This window comes from Lipotes vexillifer, unplaced genomic scaffold (genome assembly GCF_000442215.2).
Source record: "Lipotes vexillifer unplaced genomic scaffold, Lipotes_vexillifer_v1.1 scaffold567, whole genome shotgun sequence".
Lineage (NCBI taxonomy): Eukaryota > Metazoa > Chordata > Mammalia > Artiodactyla > Lipotidae > Lipotes > Lipotes vexillifer.
Window position 1 is genome coordinate 2,286,439 of NW_006776652.1, and position 20,792 is coordinate 2,307,230.

The 20,792-nt window shown below is 44.6% G+C and overlaps 1 pseudogene; it reads left to right on the forward strand.

Moving 5' to 3' along the window:
- LOC103075973 (putative serine protease 47) overlaps window positions 1-20,792 on the forward strand; it is a 76,152-nt pseudogene that overhangs the window by 800 nt on the left and 54,560 nt on the right.

Sequence of the window (20,792 nt, forward strand, 5' to 3'; positions counted from 1 at the left end):
TGGCGAGTCCTCCTCCCACCTCTTTCCCCTGTCAACCCAATCCTCTTTCCCGGAGGAAACCAGTGTTATCTCTTTCATTAAAATCTTCCCAGAGATACATCATGCAACTGAAAACGAAGGCAATCTATTTTCATAGAAGAGCAGACTGTTAGGAAGCTTGTCAAGGGAGATGAAGGCTGAATACCTCAGAAGGTGGCAACCAAGTCTCTTGGGAGACGAAATTCACTGACTGCTGTAGCAGCAGTAGAACTCCTACTGATTGTGGGGTGTTGGGGAAGGAAACAGAGGTTTAGAAGGACTGTTCCACAGTGTGAAAAAGACTCCTGTTGGTGCTTAAGAAGTTCCTTGCCCCTTGTCAGGAAAAACTGACTCAGAAGAAGATGAGAAGATAAGGTGAGAATATTTCAAGCAACATCACGGTGAACTGTATACCTAAAGAAACTCCTGTTGGGGACTGAGAAAAGTAAACAATTTGTGAATATCGCTCAGTACTGGAGCTTTCATAATGAAGGAAAACTTAAATGATTTTCAACCAATAACTTCATACTAGAGGGATGGTGAGGCAAAATATTGTACCCAGGCACTCGAGAAAGGCAGGCTTCCTTGTTGCTTCCTCCCTTTGTTCAGTCATTCAACCAATTATTTACAAGATTCGCACTCATAACTCTGATACAGTATTTGAAGGACTCTTCTCAAGGCCACTGATACAAAAGTTGCACTGTGCAAAAATTAGCCAGTCCCAATTCTGCAATCACTTTGGTAATACTTGAAAGTCCTACACCCCAGAGACAGAGATCATCAAATTAGCCCAAATGTAATTTGGGAAGACCAGTCACAGAAGGGAGTATCTCAAAGTCCTTTGCATCATGATCTCTGACTATTCCTGCACAGAGGCTGGGGGCAGGCATTGACTACTGAGAAAAAACATCTCTGGACATGCATCACAAGCCTCAGAAGACAGTTCATCTTCCACTCAATCACGAAACATTAAAGAAACGAAGAGATAACATGTTTGTGTCTTGTGGACTTTTCAAGTCTGTGCACTTGGAGGTGCTTAGTGCTGTTAGATGTGAGGGGCCTTCAGGGGCATCCTGTTGAGTGAGAAATGCTCTAATCTTGCAACTGCCCAGAAAGCAGATCTGATGATTGAAGTTTCTTTGGGAAGTATTACAAAGTCAGGTCAGTAAGTTGATCCCGCTACTATTTTTGTTGCTGTTGTTCTTATTGTCAACCGAAATTCTGCGAGATATTATAAAAAAAGGAGGGAGGGAAAGTAAAATTGTTCCCATACTACCTGCTGTGTTGAAATTGGCCCAGATTGTCAACTCTTTCTCAAATTTATTTAAAAAGACCCAAAACGGTACAAAGGAAACACCTGTAAATCAACATTTATTGAACAACCTCCATGTCTTAAATACACTGAGAAAAAATATTCTAGTAGAGTAAATAAAATGCGTTGGAGAAACTCTAGGAACGGAGTCAGGAGACAGTATCTTAAGAGTGTTTCCCAGGTCTGAAATTCTTTGCTAGAATTGCTCTTTAACGGAAACTTCAGGCTTGCTAGGAAAAAGGACCTACTGCTTTTTGAAAGGCATAAACAAGAACCAAGGAACTGCAGTCCAAAGGGCATGAAAGCACTTGCCCCAATTTGAGGCTACTGTGCTTCCAGCGGAGCTCTCCAGAACTCTTTGTAGCTAAGTGCATGGGTTTCACGTGTGCAATATACAAATCACGAGTGCACATCTCACAAGAGCTGGTTTTAAGAAGAGATCGTCACGAAAGTTCCCGGCGAGGAGCGTCGCCCGTCAAGTTCCGCAGCGTGCCAGACCCTCCATTTCTCTCCTCTCTTGCAGAGTCCGCCTGGAGCAGATGCCCGCGCACCTCGCGCCTGCAGGCCTGCGCACGCCCGCGCACGCCCACTCCAACAGCTCCCAGCGTCTGTTGGGGCAGTTTGCTCCGGAAGACAGGAGCGCATGCGCGAGCGCGGAGGGTGGGGCCCCAACGGCCGTCCGGCGGCGGAGCGGCCTGTCATGGCGGCCTCTAGAGTCAGTTATAGGAATCCTGAGGTAAGGGGTACGGGGACTTTTCAGCCCTCAGGTGTCACCGCTCTGCGCTGTTGTTCACCCTGGGGGTTATTTGTGCCCTTGTCCGTGTAAGGAGGCTCGCCACAAGGTGGATTCACGCCCCCGTAGAGCTCGATTCCCTTGAGGTGTTTACCCCAGGGTTATTGGCACCAGTGGGGAGCCGGCTGCATGAAGGGTTCAGTGACTGCGGGGCCTACAGTGGGGGGTAAACAGTGTGTGCGAGCTATGAAACAGGTGCCGTTCTAGTCTGCGCGTTGTGAAGAGTACAAAAGCTAGAGGGAAGTTCTTGCGAGTTGAAGACCCTCATCTGGTTCCAAAGGTGTAGCTCAGGTGATTGGACAATGAGTGAAGGTCGAAGGAACACACTCATAGTTTCACTGGTGTCTTCCTTCTTCTCATATAAACATCAATCAACACTTATGTTCGAACTGCATCGTTTTGTCAGTGATGGGAGCAGCTTTGCTGAATGTGGTAATAAACATGTATTTGTAGTCGGATGTCAAATCATGATTGATTTGCAAGCATAGATGGGGTCTGTACATATTTAATTGGCTGGTGGGAATCTGATATGTAGTGCAATGTGCGGGTTGGTTTTGTCTGTGGATATTTGTCTTTGAAGGGAGGTCATGCCTGTGTTTTTGTGAGAGTGTGTAAGAGTGAGTGTTGTATTTGCAGGGTGTTGAGATGTGACGCAGGCATACTCAAGGAGTTGGTGGTTAGGTGTTTGTAATTTGGTGTTTGGGGAATATGTTTACATGTGTTTTTTTCTCCCATGAATTTGGAGATTTGTGTGTGTCTAATGGTGGATTTGGAAGGATTATCTGCATATGCCTAAGGGCAATGTCAGGAAAAGTAGTGGTGTATATTCCTTTGGGTGTCCAGTCTGTTTATTTTGTGTATTTGGGGAATGTAGGCTGATCATCTGTGTATTCAGGGCATGTTGTATGGTTATGGGGTGTTTGTGTGTGTGCATTTTCAGGAGCTGTCTATGTAAATTTGGATGTGTAGAGGGCAAGTCTGTGACTATTTTATGGGACTGGTGGGTGTTGTATATGTAGGTATGTTGTGTTTGTATGATTCTGTATTCTGCAAGATGGCAGAGTTAATTCTGTGTGAGAGGTTGGGAATGTGGGGTTATGTATACACCAGTAGTGTGGTACTGTATGTGTATTTGGAAGAAAGGGCGTATAGGGTGATATTATTGCATATTTGTAGTGTACTGGGTCATTGTGGTTCTATTTGGGACTTGTGGAGAGTTGAGTGTTAAATGAGTTTGTGTGTGTATTCAAGGGGCATGGCCACTTGGAGGAATATTTGCTGAGGCTGTGCATTTGTAATTTTCAGTAGGAGCCTCTTAGGCTTATGTATTTTGGGAAGTGAGTATATGTGTATCTGATAGAGAGGTGGGGTTCTATGTTTCTACAGGGAAGATGGACAATTGCATTTATAGGTATTAGGAATATGTGATACCGGTATTTGTTAGTACTTGCATATGTGTGAGCTGGCTCCTGATAGCTAGGGATAATTTGATATATGGAAGTTGTTTCATAAATGGTTTGCTGGAGATATTTCCATGTATCTTACTTGTGTATTCTAATCCGTGTGTGTGTCCATCATCAGGTGCATGCATTATCAAAGCTTGTTCATAAGGTATGGAGTTGTTAGGAGTATTCAAAGTGTATTAGTTTGGAGAATGCTAGGGTGTTTATGCATGTGTTTGGTAGGCGTAAGAGGTGGTCTGTCTATATATTCAGGGTGAGGGTCGAATTATATATATATATACACACACACACACATATACAGTTTATATGTTGGGGTAGTGGTGGGGAGCTTGTATTCTGGGGAGGTAGCATAATGTATAGTGTTTGGGAGGGGATCTGTATATTCAGGGGTTAGAATATTTGCATGTGTGTGTCCATAGGTGTGTGAGAATTGTGTATGTATATTAGTAAGACTGCAGAGGTTGTCGGTGTTTTTCTGTTTTGTTTGTGTCTGAGCATTTGGGGTGTATACTCATGAGGAGTTTGTGGGTGTGTGTATTTGTGATTTGTGAGTATATCAGAGGCTTAGAGTCCTCTGCGTGTCTATGTTGAAATGTAATGCCTGAAGAATTTAGTGGTGTTGCTTGTATGTGTGTTCTCAGTATTAGTGAGGTGGACTTACATGTACAGTTGACCCTTGAACAGCACGGGTTTGAACCACACAGGTCTACTTATAGTGGATTTCTTTTGCAGTACATACTGCAGGACTACTACAGGATCCATGGACGCAGAGCCACTGCATGGAGGGTTGGCCCTAACCCCCAAGTTGTGCAAGGGTCAGCTGTATTTGATAAGTATAGGTTATTTGTGTCTGTGTGTGTTTTTGAGTTCCTGGGGCTTTGGGGGTATGTATTCTGCGGGATGTGAGAGTTTAGTTTGTGAGTTTGGAAACCAGTAGACTGTGTAGGTTACGTGTGTGTGCAGGAATCCTGGAGTATATGTATTCTAGGGCTGTGGGATTGCATATGGGTCTTTTTTGGGATTGCAAATGAGACAGTTGTGTACTTGGTGAGCCTGTGTGTTTAGGTACTCAGTGTGTACATCTGGATGGCATATCGGTTGCATATGTTTGTTTTCAGGCCCATGTTGTGTGTGTATATACAGTTGTGAGAGTGGAATGTGAATATTCAGGGTGAGTAAGGTTTTGTCTGTAAAAATGTAGGTAGTGAGAGGTGGTCTGTTTGTGTATTTATTCAGGGTGAAGGTAGAAATGTACGTGTGTGTTCAGGATATATATGTGTGTGTGTGTGTGTGTGTGTGTGTGTGTGTACAAACACATATGTATATGTGGTATCCTTTTGGTTATATATCTGTGGTGGGAGTGGAGGGTTCTTCTTGGGGTGTAAGTGGATTCTGTGCACATATTCATAGGAAAAGGTATGGCATGTGCTGGAACTGGTTCATACTATCTTGGGATAGTCAATGGTGCATATCTCTTCCCAGCTCTGTGTTTAGTGATGTCAGGTGGGTCGCTTGAAATCGGTCATGTTGGGAATATTTATACCATGTAGATACCATAAGTGAAGTCTTTCCCGCCTTTCTTGGAGAGCTTTTTATCAAGCACTTACTAGCGTACCACTGATGTGCGTGTTTGGATGTATGTATGTATGAAGCAAGAATATTTGGGCATCGGTGGGTACGTATGGGACACTCATGTGAATTTTGAATGGGGCATCTGGGGCTATGGGCCCTTGTATATGTGCATTGACCCTGGTAATTTGTGAATCATTGCATTGCTCCTGTCCTCTTCTTTAGGGCCAGAGAATCCCCATAAATGTTGTTGATTCCCAGTAGAAATCATGCAGATGGATACAGAGGTGTCTGTACCTTAGGCAGGTGGACAGTCCTTCAGCATTTGTGTGGTCCTAGCATCTGGGTCCCTAGAAGGGGGTGCCTGGTGGACAGATGGCCATGCAGAGCAGAACCTTCACAGGTGTGTTGTTGGCGTGACAGGCACCAGTCAGAAAGTCATGGGGCTTCCTGAATAGGAGGTCAGATGACCAAGGGCTCTCCCAGGAAAACTCCCCTAGAATCAGTTGGACAGCTACAGGCGTTACTGGCTCTTCTGTGGCACAGCTGACGTGCAAGGACACCCTCCACATGGGGTCCAGAGCCGTGTGTCCCTGAGCCCAACTGCCCCAGGGTGGTGGGAACTGTTGCGTATCAGGCTGGTCAACTGTATCACTAGGTCTCAACCAACCTGTCTCCATGGAAACCTAAGTCCTCAGGGATAGGCAGGACCTCTAGGGATCACTGAGCTGACAAGGACAGAGGTGGGGAGGCTTGTCACTGAGGGAGAGTCGGGGACTGAGACCTGGAGAGCCTGGGGAGTCCCACTCTGAGGAGATATAGCTCTGATGTTCCCAAACCCTTTAGACATGTTCTCTGTTCTTTTCTGAAGGCTCACGATGCTTCTAGCAGTGGGAAGCTTATCTCAGTTTCATGTTTCTCTGATAGGATGAACTGACCCTTTTATTCAGTATTCCACTTCGAGCTGCAAACCCATCAGAGGGAACCATGTGATCATTGTAGCCACCAGCTGACCCCACAGCCACCTTGTGCCTCCCTTGGACCCACCCAAGAATTTCTGAGCCTTCTTTATGGTGAGTCTTGTGGCCTTTTCTCCCTCATTGTGAATCCTCCTGCCAATAAAACATGCTGTGAATGTTAACAAAAGGAAACCTCAACTAGAATTGGAGTCTGGACGGCCCCGCCGTAGAGGGAGCTCTCATGCCGTGTCACTCAACATCAATTACCCCAAGAGGAAGAGGTCATTTACCGACCCCAAAGAGGAAGTGCAACCACCTTCCTACCCCAGCTGGAGGAGGGAAGACTTCCTTCCTGGCCAGCAACAAGAAATAGAAAATAGAAATAGCTAATAGAAAATTCCACAGTTTAGCCAACGAGACGCCATTGTTTCCTGAAGTTTTCCTTTCCTCCAGTGAACTTTCATTTTTTCCCTTGATGACGACTTTCCTTCCTTGTCCCACCCTCCTTACTATAAAAGCCTTCTGGGACTTCCCTGGTGATCCAGCAGCTAAGACTCCACGCTTCCAATGCACGGGACGTGGGTTCGATCCCTGGTTGGGGAACTAAGATTTCCACATGCCATGTGGCATGGCCCCCCAAAAAAAGCCTTCCATGTTGTGTAACCCGTTGGAGTATCTCCCTGTCTATGAGATGAGATGCTGCCCGATTCATGAATCGTTTAATAATGCCAATTTATTCAAAATTCAAAGTAAATCTTCATATTTACTCAGTTAAATTTTGTTTTTTAATACATTGGTGGCATGCAGAAGTAGCCACTAACAGTTTAATATGTATCCCTCCAGAAATGTTCTGTATAAAAATATGTATGTGGACTTTTCTAAAATCCCCTCTTATGATTGCTACTGCTAACAGGATGATTTTATGATGAAATGCTTATCTTTTTAAAAAGAAAAAGATAAATATATTGGTGGCAGTGATGGGATCTGAAGCAAATTTCTGATAACATTTGGGACAAGGAGAAACAGGTGTGGTGCCCACAACTCCTTTGAGTTCCCTTTCTTGCCATTCCTGAACGTTGTTGGTAAGCTCCTCTTGGTTGGAGCTCCGTTCTCTTTGCGTTTGTGCCCCCAATCTTATTGGCTTTCCTTTACATGGCAGGACAGTTGTGGCTGGTAGAGGATTCTCCCTGAGGCCAAAGCCCTAGCCTTTCAGATGGAAATTCCCAGGACACAGTAACATCTCTTGGTTATTGCCAGTATATTTTTGAGTGGTAAACCCTAGCCCCTAATTTTGTTTTGTTTTTGTTTTCTTTTTGTGTGTGTGTGTGGTATGCAGGCCTCTCACTGTTGTGGCCTCTCCCGTTGCGGAGCACAGGCTCCGGACATGCAGGCTCAGTGGCCATGGCTCACGGGCCCAGCCGCTCCGCGGCATGTGGGATCTTCCCGGACTGGGACACGAACCCGTGTCCCCTGCATCGGCAGGCGGACTCTCAACCACTGCGCCACCAGGGAAGCCCCCTAGCCCCTAATTTTGTTCCCTGGATTCCACATTGGGCACTGCTGCCAGTGTAGTCTGCACTTGCCCATCTGTTTGGAATCAGCCCCCAGTTTTCATGCTTGGAACTGTTGGTGGCGGCTATAGTTCTCCATTTTGTTTGGAATCAGTTTGCAGTCGCCATTCCTTGGGATTTGCTGGTTGGATCTTTTTCCTCAGTCCAAGGATCCCTGGTAATTGGTGGTGGTGCATACCAGGCCTTCTTTTGTCCAGGACATAGTAACATCTCTTTGTTACTGCTGATATATTAAGGCGCAGTTTTTTTGTGTGTTCTTTTGGCTTGACAAAGGCTAGCTAAGGAAATGATATCCTTTATCGCCAAAGAGTTGAGAATGCCAGCTTCTGGCACACCTGCTTATTTTATATTTAAGAACTGTGGTCCTGGAGGTTGTAGATATTTAGAAAGATGGAAAAATTATAGTAATATTGATCTAGAATTACAGTGGTCATTGTGGGGCATATTCCAGTTAGACAAGATTGTTCACTTAAGGAAAACACTAGAGAGCAAGGGTTCACAAATTGGACAGGGAGAATGAGATGCCTGCTTTAATTGGTATGTAAAAGTTTACAGAATGTTTCAAGATTCCAAAATAGCTTCGTTTAGAGACTTAGAACAAAAAGCTAATGAAAAATGAAAGAGACAAAAGGTACCTGAAACAAAAGACCATAGGACAGATGTGACTGCAGATTTACCTCCTACTGTCCCCCCCTTTCCTTTTTCACCTGAGTACTCTTTTCTGTCTGAAATACTTTTGTATTCCAAAGAGAATATTTAACAATTGCCATTTAAAGTAAAACTACCTGAGGTTGCAGGTGAGCCCCCTCAGGTGTCCTTTACCCCTTGGTCAAAGACTGAGCTGAGAGCTATAGTCAAAGAATTCTCTAAACCTAGAGAGGAACCCTCAACATTTTTCTGAAGAATTTAGAGTCACTGTCAGGGTGTATGTCCCCAAACTGCTAGATCTTTACCCACTTGTACACGTGTTGTTAGGACTGGGGGAAGCCCCAGAATGGACGTGGGAAGCAAAATGACATAATCCCTAGGATGATATTCAAGATCCTCAGCCTGAAAAGGCTTGCAGAATAACAACTGACCTCTTATAAGCTATTGCTAAAACCTTCCCTGCTCACACTTGGTCCATTATTAATTGGCCTAATAATGATTGGTCTGTTATTCACTCATACAAACAAAAGAGGGGTGAATCTGTGGAAGACTTTAGAGCCAGTTTGGAAGCTCTCTTTTTACAGCAGTTGGTGTTCCAAGGAATAAAAAGGCCACTCAGCCTGCTTGAACTGCCCTCTTTGTAAATGGATTATCTTCTGAGATTAGTGGATTGATCAGAGGGCAGAAAAGAGGGTGGGAGGCTGTAGGCCTGACTGAACTCATGACTATAGCTGGGCAATTTGAAAGGACCCTGGAGCAAGATCACAAACAGAAATCCACCAAGCTCATAGCCTTACAGTTACAACAGCTCTAAGGCAAGAGACACAAAATAACACCTGGGCCTCCCCCATTACAACCTCCTAGGGGTCCATGATCAATTCGATGACCCAAAGTTGATGTTTCATTTGTAATCAGTGAGGACACTGGGAAAAAAAGGTGTCCTCAAAGGTCCTATGCAAACTCTTCACAAATGCTCTCATATCTGTCTCAAAGGGAGGGCCCCCCATGACCCTCTCCCATAGTTGGCAGGACTCCAGAGGTTCTCTGGTAAACTATTACCAGCAATTAACCTTAAACAACCCAGAGGAAAATATAATGAAAAGCTGCCAAATTTTAGTTGATACTGGAGCTATGCTTTCTACTTTAAACCCCACTCTCATATTTTACTTTGAAATCTACATGAAACCCTAACCCTAACTGTAAACATAATTACCTAACCCTTTAACACCCTACCCCTAGCCCTAACCAGAGCTGTGCTTTCTACTCTAAATCCCACCCTCAAAGAACAACAGGTCCCTCTGAGTAAAGAGGATGTTTCCATAGTGGGAGTACCTAATAGAGTTCAGAGAGAATTTTTATCTCAACCAAGATTCCTTTTCGCTATGCAATATAGCCCCAGTTAATGTATTCGGTAGAGATCTGTTTTCTAACTTAAAAGGGCCACTACATTTTGCCTTCAGTGGAGATCTCACCTTAAAATTTCCTGATCAACCGGAACCTGATCATTTATGTTCCTTAAAATCTGTCCCGGACATAAAAGAGGCAGTTCAACAAAAGTTCCCTAATTGGATGGAGAGGCCTGCAAATTTGGGGGCTACTTCTGACAGTGTTAACATCAGAAGAATAAAAAAAGGCAAACGTATGAAGATTCAGATAGATGTAGCTAAACCTCTCCCTAGGTTTCCTCAGCAACTATTAAAGCCTGCGGTCACACAGGGTCTCATAGCTATTGTGGAAGACTTAATTGCCCTGGAGGTAATCATTCCTGTCCTCGTCCCTGCAGCATGCCAGTCTTGCCTGGTTGGAAGCCTGGCAGGATGGCGATTTGTCCAGGACTTGGGAGCTGTTAATAAAAATAGTTTTTCCCTGTTTTCCTGTTGTTCCAAACCTAGCCAGCCTTCTGTGACAAGCTTCAACTGACTTGAAATGGTTTACTGTTGGAGACCTTTGTTCACCTTTCTTCAGCATCCCGGAGACCCAACAGCCGATATCTATATGCCTTTACTTGGAACAGTCAACAATATACCTGCACTTTTATGCCTCAGGGGTTCACTGGGACCCCTTCTTTTTTCTCCCAAGCACTCCGCCAAGATTTAAGTACCCTCTAGTTCCCTGAGAAATCAACCATTTTACCATATGGAGATAACCTCCTGCTGTACTCAGCTACTGTAAAGATTCCATAAGGCATTCATAAAAGAGTCCATTTATTTGCAGCAACAGTTAGCTGAGAAAGAACACAAAGGATAAATTACAGTGATCTCTAGACGCTGTTCATTACCTAGGACGTAATCTAAGCACTGAAGGAACTCAGCTATGTCCAGGGAGAATTAGGCTGATACAGGAACTTCCTAGACTCACAGCTAAGTGCTAGCACTGTGGATTTCTAGGTTGAGCTGGTTCTTGCAAGCTCTGGGTTCCAAATTGTTCTGTTACCTCTTCCACTCTGTGAACTTATTAAAGATGTAGCTCCTGAATCCTTTGCTTGGGAAGATAAACATAAGCAGGCTTTTATAAGGCTAAAACAAGCACTGCAAGAGCTGCCTGCCTTAGGGTTACCCAAATGATCAGGTTCAGGTTGATCCGGAAACTTTAAGGTGAGATCTGCACTGGAGGCAAAATATATTAGCCCTTTTAAGTTAGCAAAGAGATCTCTACCTAATAGATGAACTTTAGCTTATTCAAAACCTTTTACTTTATTTGTGCATGAAAGGCATAATCGGGCCGCGCAGAACTGTGTGAGCATGGTAGTAAACCTGTTATAGCATGCAACTTGATTCAGTTGCTTTTGCCTATCTCAGTTGTCTTAAGGTTGTAGCCACAACTGCAAATTTAGTGGAAGCCTTGGCAGATTTGACTCTAGAAAATGAAGTTTATTTGCAAACTCCACACATTGTGCACAGTCTTCTTAACGCTGAATTGACAACATTTCACTGCAAGTATCACTAGATTAACTTCCTGTGAAATCCTGCTTGCACCACCTAATCTTTATCTTAAACTTTACAACGTTCTCAGTCCTGCTACACTACTACCTCTGTCTCACAAAGGTGAGGGCCGTGACTGCAAGGTAACAGTGTCCCATGGGAATTCCCTGGTAGTCCATTGGTTAGGACTCGGAGCTTCCACTGCAGGGAGCGCGGGTTCAATCTCTGGTCGAGGAACTAAGATCCCACAAGCCACATGGCGCGGCCCAAAATAAGAACAAAACAAACAAACAGAAAACAATGTCCCATTTTGTGACACCGTGTCCTGAGTAAAGATATTACCAGGTCCAAGCTTGCTCTGCTTGCCGCACGACAGGCCATAAATCGGAGATGAGGTGTTGAGACAAGGAATAGGACTTTACTCGGAAAGCCAGCAGACCGAGAAGATGGCGGAGTAAAGTCTCAAAATAACCATCTTATCGGGGTTTGGATGCCAGTTTCTTTTATAGCACAGAGATGGGGAGGAGACGAGGAGGTAAAGTAAGAAGGCCTTAAGTTTTGCGAATAGCCTCTGGAACGGCCAGCCTCGGGGAGGAGATGTGTTCATTTCTTCTCAATTGTAGCCATCCACAGGTGGAGAGAGTCCATATGTTTCCCTGAACAAAGGCACTTTGGTTTAACATTCAGATAGAGGGACAGGGTTCCCCGAGGCAGGCCATTATGTACAGACAGTATCCTTTTAGTGAACAAAAGCAGCTGAAGGCAAAGCTTAAAGTAAAAGAAACAGATCCAATGTGTAGTCAGATTTGGCTCTTCCCTGTTACAGTTCCCTACTGTCAATGTCCATTCCACAGTCTTGTGGAAAAGGGGGTGACGGCCCTTCTAATTGCTTCGTCAGATTGATCTTTCCGGGAGTGTCCACCATGGGTGCCAGTGTTCCAAACGTTGTTTTTGTTGTTGTTGTTCCTCTCTGGAAAGTGTCTCCTTTACATGTGTAGCCTTACAAAAATATTCTCAGCCTAAAAGTTGAGAGTTATGATCTATTTGATGGGAATTTTGAGGGCTTCAAGCCTGGGAGGCAGCATCTCCAGTTAAGGAATTTAGCACTTTTCTATGTATGGGAAGATGCAAGAGTCTGGGCTCACTGAAATCATTCATTTGATACGTACCTCAGCTATCCGGGTCCTGTATCCTATGTTCTCATATCCTGAGTTTCGTCAGGGCTCACCGGCTCACGTTGGAGGGCTGCAGTCGCTAATGACTGATGTGTCAGGAAATATTCTATTTCTCAGATCCTCTCCTCTTGGTCAGGATTTTGACCAATATTTGGGAGACATTTCAGGATCAAATTTTGTCCCACAGCGCTGGGAGGCTCATCCCAGGTCAGGGGAGAATTCTTGATATGCCATTCCAGGTGCTAGTTTTTGGATTAGGCCCTATTGATAATTAAAGATCCTCTGGATCCTCTATCTGATTATGATCCAGGAGACATTTTCACTTGTTGCTTCCTCCCATACCTAAAACCACACTATTACAGTTATTTCATGTTATAAATGTGGTCTATTTCCTCAAGATGTTTAGCCATAGAAGTATTGCTGGAGGCCTGGTTACATACTGGGTACAGTAAGAGACACCAATCATATAAAATAGACAGGATATAAGTAATGCAGCTAGTAACGTTAGCAAAGACACAGTGCAGCAGGGAGACACAAAGAGCAAACAATCTGGAAACAAAGAACAATGATCAGTATCACTACTTGTAATCCAATTGCAATGGTGAGCGACCAGAGGTACCATAACTGATTTAGTGAGGCATCCGCTGTTTCAGTGTACCAGCAGTGCGTACTTAGACATGCAGGGCTTAATCTTTGAGACAAGCATATGCTACTCGCAGGATCAACCAGGTAGAGAGAAAAAGATAAATGTTTCAATTCTGCTTACGAGGGTATAATTTAAGAAATTACTGTAAGTCATAATTAGTTTAAGGGGAGGGTTTTGCTTACACCTGGAAAACACAGATTTAAAACAGTCATCTTTCAGATAGCAACCATAAAAATTATAACCATAGTCACCAGTTTACCCAGTCATGTGTAACTAATCGTTTTTGTTAACAGCTTTATGAAGCCATCAGGTTTCCCATTAGAATTCTTCAAGTTCTTACCCAGTTCACCTTTATGGTTTGAAAACCAGAAACTTGTATTTATCCAAAGGTCCCTTCTATAAATCTTCTTGAAGAGGAAGCATTTTTGCCAAGGCATCAGAGTGAAACCATAACTGTGTACAATGGCAAAAGACTTAAGAAGGCACGTTTAAATCTGATTACAGTGCAATTGACAAAGTAACGTGGTTACTGCGGTGATATGGGACATTTTCAGATAATAAAGAGAATTCTGACTGGTAACATTTTACCAGGCCATACCAAATTTTAGGAACTTCATCTAATCTGTATCATTTGGCATACAATATAACCTAAGAAGATTTATTGCTTATCTGACAACACTTCCCGTGTAATTCAACATACCAAGTCAACCTAATTAGTTAATATCTCTCTTTGGGATGTTTCAGGGGCCCTTTGAAGCACCCCAAAGTTAGCTAGAGGTCAAAGGAAATTCATTATAATTTGATTTGGGAAGTTTTGTCAAAAAAATAAGAAAAGGGTTTAAAACAGTCAGATAGGGTCACATGTCACTGTGAAACAATAGTTATTCACTTAGCCAAAGTAACAATAAAAGATTTCAAAGGCAAGTACAGAAGAGATCTCTAAAAGGTAGAAAAGGTTAAAATCTGGTGTCAAAGGCAGTCCAAAATCTTAAGAAACCTTGTCTTCTTAACGGAGAGAAAAGCGAAATTCAAGTTGTGCACCAGCTTACTTTTAAAATGTATTTACTCAATTAAACTTATTTTAAACTTAGTCCTGACCATGTACAGAACTCCTTTTCTCAGGGTCCACTTTCCATAAACCTTCTGTCACTTATTTTAGCACAATTCTGACTTTCAAGTGGTCAGATATCTGGAGAGATTAATTTTAGATAGACCTTCCTAAAAGATAAGTATTTTAAAAAGTTCACCTAAAGCTCATCTCATTTGCATTTTCTTTCCTTAAAAGTTTCTCCACGGGCTTCCTTGGTGGTGCAGTGGTTGAGAGTCCGCCTGCCGATGCAGGGGACACGGGTTCGTGCCCCGGTCCGGGAAGATCCCACATGCCGTGGAGCAGCTGGGCCCGTGAGCCATGGCCGCTGAGCCTGCGCGTCCGGAGCCTGTGCTCCGCAATGGGAGAGGCCACAACAGTGAGAGGCCCGCGTACTGCAAGAAAAAAAAAAGTTTCTTCACATCAAGTTATTTCCTTGCTGACAAATTTGCAACAGATATAACAAGATTTTATTTAGCTTATATTAAACCTAGGCACAATAAAAGTATTATACTTAATGTTGATGACTCTAAAAGCATGTCTATATTAATTCGATCAACAAACGAACGTTAATACCAGGTCTTAATTAATACCGAATATTTCCCAGTTCACGTGAACCTGAAGCTCATTTAGCTCAGTTCCTCTTGTATTTAGAATAGTTTGGTTTGTAAGTGCTTACTTTTCTTTAAGCCAATTAAATAGAGCTCATCCACAAATCAACCTCAGCAATGTTATCCAAAGACAAAGACACATACAAGGACACAAACATACAGAGACGTCATGGTTGTCATTTCAGAATTTCAGCACTGAGTCAGGTACAGCCATGTGAAGCCCATCAGTTTATAAAAAGAGGTTGGATTCAAATTAGGTTTCTGGCAGATGGAACAAATCAAACTCACTTGTCTAGATGGCTGAATTTTTACAGAAAAGACACTTAGGTTTTTTATTTATCCTTGATAAGTCAATTTGTAAATTACCCTCTTTCAAAAAGATGCATTTTAAAAAGATGGCAGAGATGAGGGTTCCTGAGAAGACCAGAAAGGACATTTGCATCTCAAAGATACAGGCAAGTTTTTCCTAGGATGACTTTGTTTCCCCTTTGTTTAATATTTACAAGCCTCTTGAGATAAACAGGGAGGGTTTGTGGAGTGGTATCTATTGGAGAGTCAAATCAACTCGTTCCCCACTGTCAAAGTTCCCTGGGGCTCCTGTGGGGAAATTAGATTCGGACGCCTCAAGTCCAAGGGAGTCCCCTGGCCTCTTATAGGACGTCAGCACGAGGGAAATTGCCCTGCTGTGGAAGTGGCTCCCGGTCCAAATTGGGTGGCCTGTGGGGTCTTAGATGGTGATACTAAATCAGGCTCCTGTGCTCTGGGGGTTAACACAGAAACTTCTATTTGATCCCCGTGGGTAGAGGAAACAGGAGGTGGTGAATATGATGGTGGCGTGGGGGGAGGGTGGGCAGTTGGAACAACTGCCAGTGCAGCTTGCTGTTTTGCAAAACACTTCTAACTGCGAGATCCTATAAAAATTGAGTGAGCTATTTAGGGGCTATACCGCCCTCCTGATCCTATATTTTGGGTCCGCTCCCTATTACAATAGTGTACCATGTCTTTCTTAGTCGTAGGCTCAGGGCTATGTTACACCCATTTATCTAATATAGGCCCCAAAGTGCTCTCCTTCAGGGTAGATGGAGTATTTCCTATTTTGTACACCAAAACGCAAAAGTTGCAAACAAATTCTGGCATCAGTGCACACAAAAGCAAGACCCAAACCAACGAACCAGTTCCCAAATTGGTTCTGAGGGTGTGTAGTGGTGTAGAGAGCAGCCGTCTGGTGCAGAAGCCCACAGGCAGCTACGAGGAGCTGTGTTAGTCCAAAGGCTCCGGGACACATAGTCCATTCTCAGCCCAGAAGAATCAGCCGGGGGAACCAGTGGGAGGGCTTGGCCAATTGACCTTTGTGCCTGCTATGAAACTTATTGTTTAGCTCTTCGCCAGTAAACTATGGAGGGTTTGTACGTGGCTGCATAAATGGGTCTAAGAATGATGGACAAGTGTGGTATCTGTTGCCTCCAAAGTGTGAAGACACCTAAGTAAGACATGTTGGGCTTGCTATAGTGTGTTGGGGGGCTGAATAGTTAACGGCTGAGGTTTAGCTGCAAGAGGAATTTCCTGGCTTTTGGAGGATCAGTTAATGCCCAGGAATTTAATAGTTGTGGACAGCCCTTGAATTTTATGTGGGGCAATAAATAGCCCACCTGTATGTTATAGATGGGTCACCAAACATGTTAGGGCCTTGTGCACCAATCTCCTGAGGGGCTCTGGATTAGAACATCAGTATAGTGCCAGACGGTGCAAGGGGACACCAGGTCTTACCAGCAAAGACTGTGGGCAATAGCTGGGCTGTTAAGATAGCCAGTAGGCAGACAGGTTAAAATATTCTGGGCGCCTTCTGAAGTAAAAGTAGACTGCAGCTGGGACTCCTTAATAAGTGGTACTGAATAGAACATAATAGCTAGATTGTCACAGCAGGGTAATTCCCTGGAGCCCTTTGGATATCCTTAATGAACTGGACAATGTTGGAAATGGGAGCCTTAATAGTGGGGATCAGCATTTATATTTCAGTAGTTGATTATAAGGCACCACTCATTAATAGCAGGCTTTAATAGCAGCCAAATGGGGGAATTGAAAAGGAGGAATGGTGTGTTTAATGACTTCTTCTTTTCATAAATTCTGAATTATGGGCTTCAGTCCCACAGCCCCCTGTCATACATGTTATTGGGGGATATTTACTGTCTTAGGTGGCAGTCTTATGGGCTCCGAATATTCAGCCTTCACCAGGAAGGCCAGGAATTTGGGTTTGTTCCAAATGGCATTGAGTACATCAAGGCATCCATAGCTGTAACGGGAAAGGGTAGGGCCAAAGGGGCTACCACCACTAAAAGGTTTTTAATAAAGATTGTTTCAATAGTGCCATTCAGTGGAAGTTGAATGCTTTCTATTCCCGTGACTATTATGCCTTGTAATCTCAAGTGTGGCCCTTGCTTGTAATTGGAGGGGTTCCCAGGAAGCACTGTAATCTGAGCTCCAGTTGTCAATGAGAGCCATAGGAAAAGTTGTTTATGTGTGTCCCGAGGATAATTAGAGAAGTATATGGGCAAGTGTCCCAGAGGAGGGCCACGCTCCAGGGATCTGCCAGGTCCCTAAGGCAGAGGCCTTGGCAGAGGTCAGGGTACAGGATTCGGAGAGGTGACAGCTGCCCATCACTCCGGTCTCCTGAAGAGTCTGTAGCGCCTGAGCCAAAATTTCTAACTTGTGCTTGGGCTTTCCCAAGGTTACGTCATCAGGGACCCCCGATCTCCAGAGCTGCCAATACAGGGAGGTCTGTTAGTCATCTCATGAAGGATGGAGCTGTGTGATGGCACCACCCCTTGGTGGAGACCAGTAAGGGTCCCAGAAGTCCCTATATCCCTTAAGGGTCCTCTCTTGGGTTCCTGGCCAGTGGGGCAGCGGGGCCCATGTGCCTTTACTGGCAAGCGAGATTTGGGGCTTCAGAAAAATTATCTTTTTCATATCTAGCTACAACATGGATGCAGTCCCATGCCTGTTGTACTGTATCTGATGTTTCTTTGAATTGTAACAGCATGGCTTTATAATTAGGGGGACCACCCTTCTCCCCCTTCCCTTGGACACATTTTTTCTAGCAAAATTTGCATTTCGATCATGGTATAGTTACACGTGTCTGTTTCTTATTCATGCTGGTCATCCGATGTTTTGGTGCAATGGATGGTGACAGGGAACACCTGGAATGGAGTTTTCCTCTTCCCTGACTCATATGCTGCCACTTCCTGTTTAGGGTGTCCCAGTCAGCCTCGGTGGGGTCAAGGGATGATTTGCAACAGCAGCGAGAACTGCAGCAACATAGGAGGCACTTACCTCAGCGGCATTTGTCCGTTCGGGGTGGCATGATGCCCCTGGTAGAGCTGCCTCTATCATGGGTTAGGGCTGTGTGGGGAACTCTTGGATGTATGTTTAGGGTATAGGATGGTTTGGGGTAATAGTAAAGCCGTGTAGAGACTGTGTATGTGTGATCTGGGGAGAGACGAGGGGCATGAGTGCCTTTGTGGGTGTACGTTTGGTGTAGCATGGTGTGGCTGGGTGATGGGCTGCTTCTGGGTGTTTTGAGGCTATGTGTGCAGGCATTGGAGAAGAGGTAGGGGTATGCATTTTAATGCTTTGTGTGTTGGATCTGTGTGTATTCAGAGTGCAGGGGTTATACACATGCTCATCCTGTAGGGTAAGAGTTCAGGGAGTGTATTTTTGGTGTGGAGGAATTTGTAGCGATTGGGGTTTTCAGTGTAAATTGGGGTTGCTAGCTGTGTGTGTATAATCAGGGGATGTGACAGAGGCTGTTTATAGTATCTCAAGAGGGAGATGGGTGTATGTTTGTATTGGGCGTGTGAGGTCATCATGTGTTCTGCGGGGAGTATTTAGGAAAAGGTTGGAAACATTGTGTCTGTCTGATGGTGTTTTGTGTTTGTCTCAGCTTCTGAGGCATTGTACATACGTGGATGTTGACAGCTGTGGGGGGACTGTATGTGTTATATTTGGATTTGGGGGGCTGTGTCTTAAGAAGTATGTGAGTTTGGTTTGAATGTATTTGGCTATTGTTGAAGGGTTTGTGTGTTTGCATTGAGGGGTTATATGGGGTTGGGTGGATTTTTGAGGGGTATGAGGATTTAGGTGTTTGATTATCAGGGACCGTTGGGGGTGTGTTTTTGTATTCAATACTGTGGCTGTGATTTTATTGGGGTTTGTAGTGCATGTATATTGGAGCCGGAGGGTTCTGGGCACACAGTCAGGCATCTGCTTATAGGTAGGGAGTTTGTGTGTTTGAGGATGTTTGGAGCTCTGTGGGGCTGTGTGTTGGTGGCACAGGTGACTGTGGGCAGGTGGAGTGTGTGTTGGGCTGGAAGGGAAACTCGAGGGCATGTTGGGGACTGTGAGGCACCCATGTGAACCCCTACGTGGACTGACCTTTGTTCCTTCTGATCTTCTATGGCTCGTACGCATCCTGATCTTCTGTGGCAGCTACTGCCCTGGGATGGTCAGCGATACTCTGCTCATTCTTACCAGATGAGTCAGGAAATGTCACTTCCTCTGGCAGCTGGATGTGCCTCTTGCAGGTGAGTGGTCCTGGGTCCAGGGTGCAGGACTGGTGGATAGATGCAGAGCGAGGCTGATTCCCACATGAGCCCTTTCCTCAGTGAGGTGGCCTGGAGGTCAGGGCTGTATCTCCAGAAGGTCAGTCATGGCCAGTCCTCTCTAGAATGTGCTGGAGGGGCCAACTCATTGAACGGACCATGCCAGGAGATAAACAGACCCCGAGGACAATTCCTAAGGGAGAAGTCCATACCTACCCATCTTCCACTTTCTCCTTTGGATGGCCTCTACCACAAGGTAAAAGCTAAGCCCCCTCACACGGCCTTTCTTGGCGTGGTCTTACTGAGCGGCCAGTCTCTCCCCACATCCTGGCTCACTATGGGCCCTCTGGTGATGCCAGCAAGAGGCCCCCCTGCATATCAGTTCTCACCTCCTTCCCTTGGCCCATGCTGCCCTTGCTGTTTGTCCTGCTCTTCCTCCCCCAAGGCTGTGAGTCACGCTGTCCAGGTGGGAAGGATCCACTGAAAATGCAAATTTGAGTAATTACTGCATCACCTGAGTCTCTAGCATGTGCCAGGCACTATGACGCTTGCCAAATCCATAAAAACCCCACAAGGCGGATATGCTATTAGTTGCACTTTGCAGGTGATGAAGCTGAGGTTCAGAGGTGAGCCACCATGACCAAGTACCCTGTATGTACCAGAATATCAATCAGACTGTTCAACGTATCCAATAAAGCCAAGCATTAGTGTGATCAGTACTCCCAGATGCTGGGCTGTAAAGGGGCAAGATATGTCCCAGCACGAGAAAGAAAAGTGCCAAGTACCCCAGCAGAGAATCAGTGTTCATATCCTGCTTTCTTAATCGAAATAACTGCAGATCAACCCACAGTTTCCTACTCTGTTAATAGGAGAAAAATACCAATGTGCGTTGTCCTGTAAATCTACCTTAAAATAATATGTATGATCCCGAGTGCTTTAGTAATGACCCCAAATCATCTTCATGAGGTTCGGATGCTACTAAAAACACTGCAAGTCTTACACACTGGCATATAGAATCTGTAAAGTCATTTCTTTGGGTAATGATGGCAGATAGAAGTGGCCCAGAAGGACAGAAGACAGAAAATAGAGCAGAAACTATTTGTCCAGAGGTGACAATGGGTCATAGCCAAGGTTCAAGCATTACGAGGGAGATAGTGAAAATAGTAGTGGGCATAGAGTGTAATAAGTCAAGGATATCTAATGTAGTTTCCAATGAAAGTTTGTGAAAGACATGTAACTAAAAAGATAATAAGCTGGGAGGTGAAATAATACAAAACATTTGATATATTTTTTTACAAGGATAAAAGAAGATAGAAATGGACGTTAAAGAAGTAGGTCAAGGGCTTCCCTGGTGGCGCAGTGCTTGGGAGTCCGCCTGCCGGTGCAGGAGACGCGGGGTCGTGCCCCGTTTCGGGAGGGGCCCC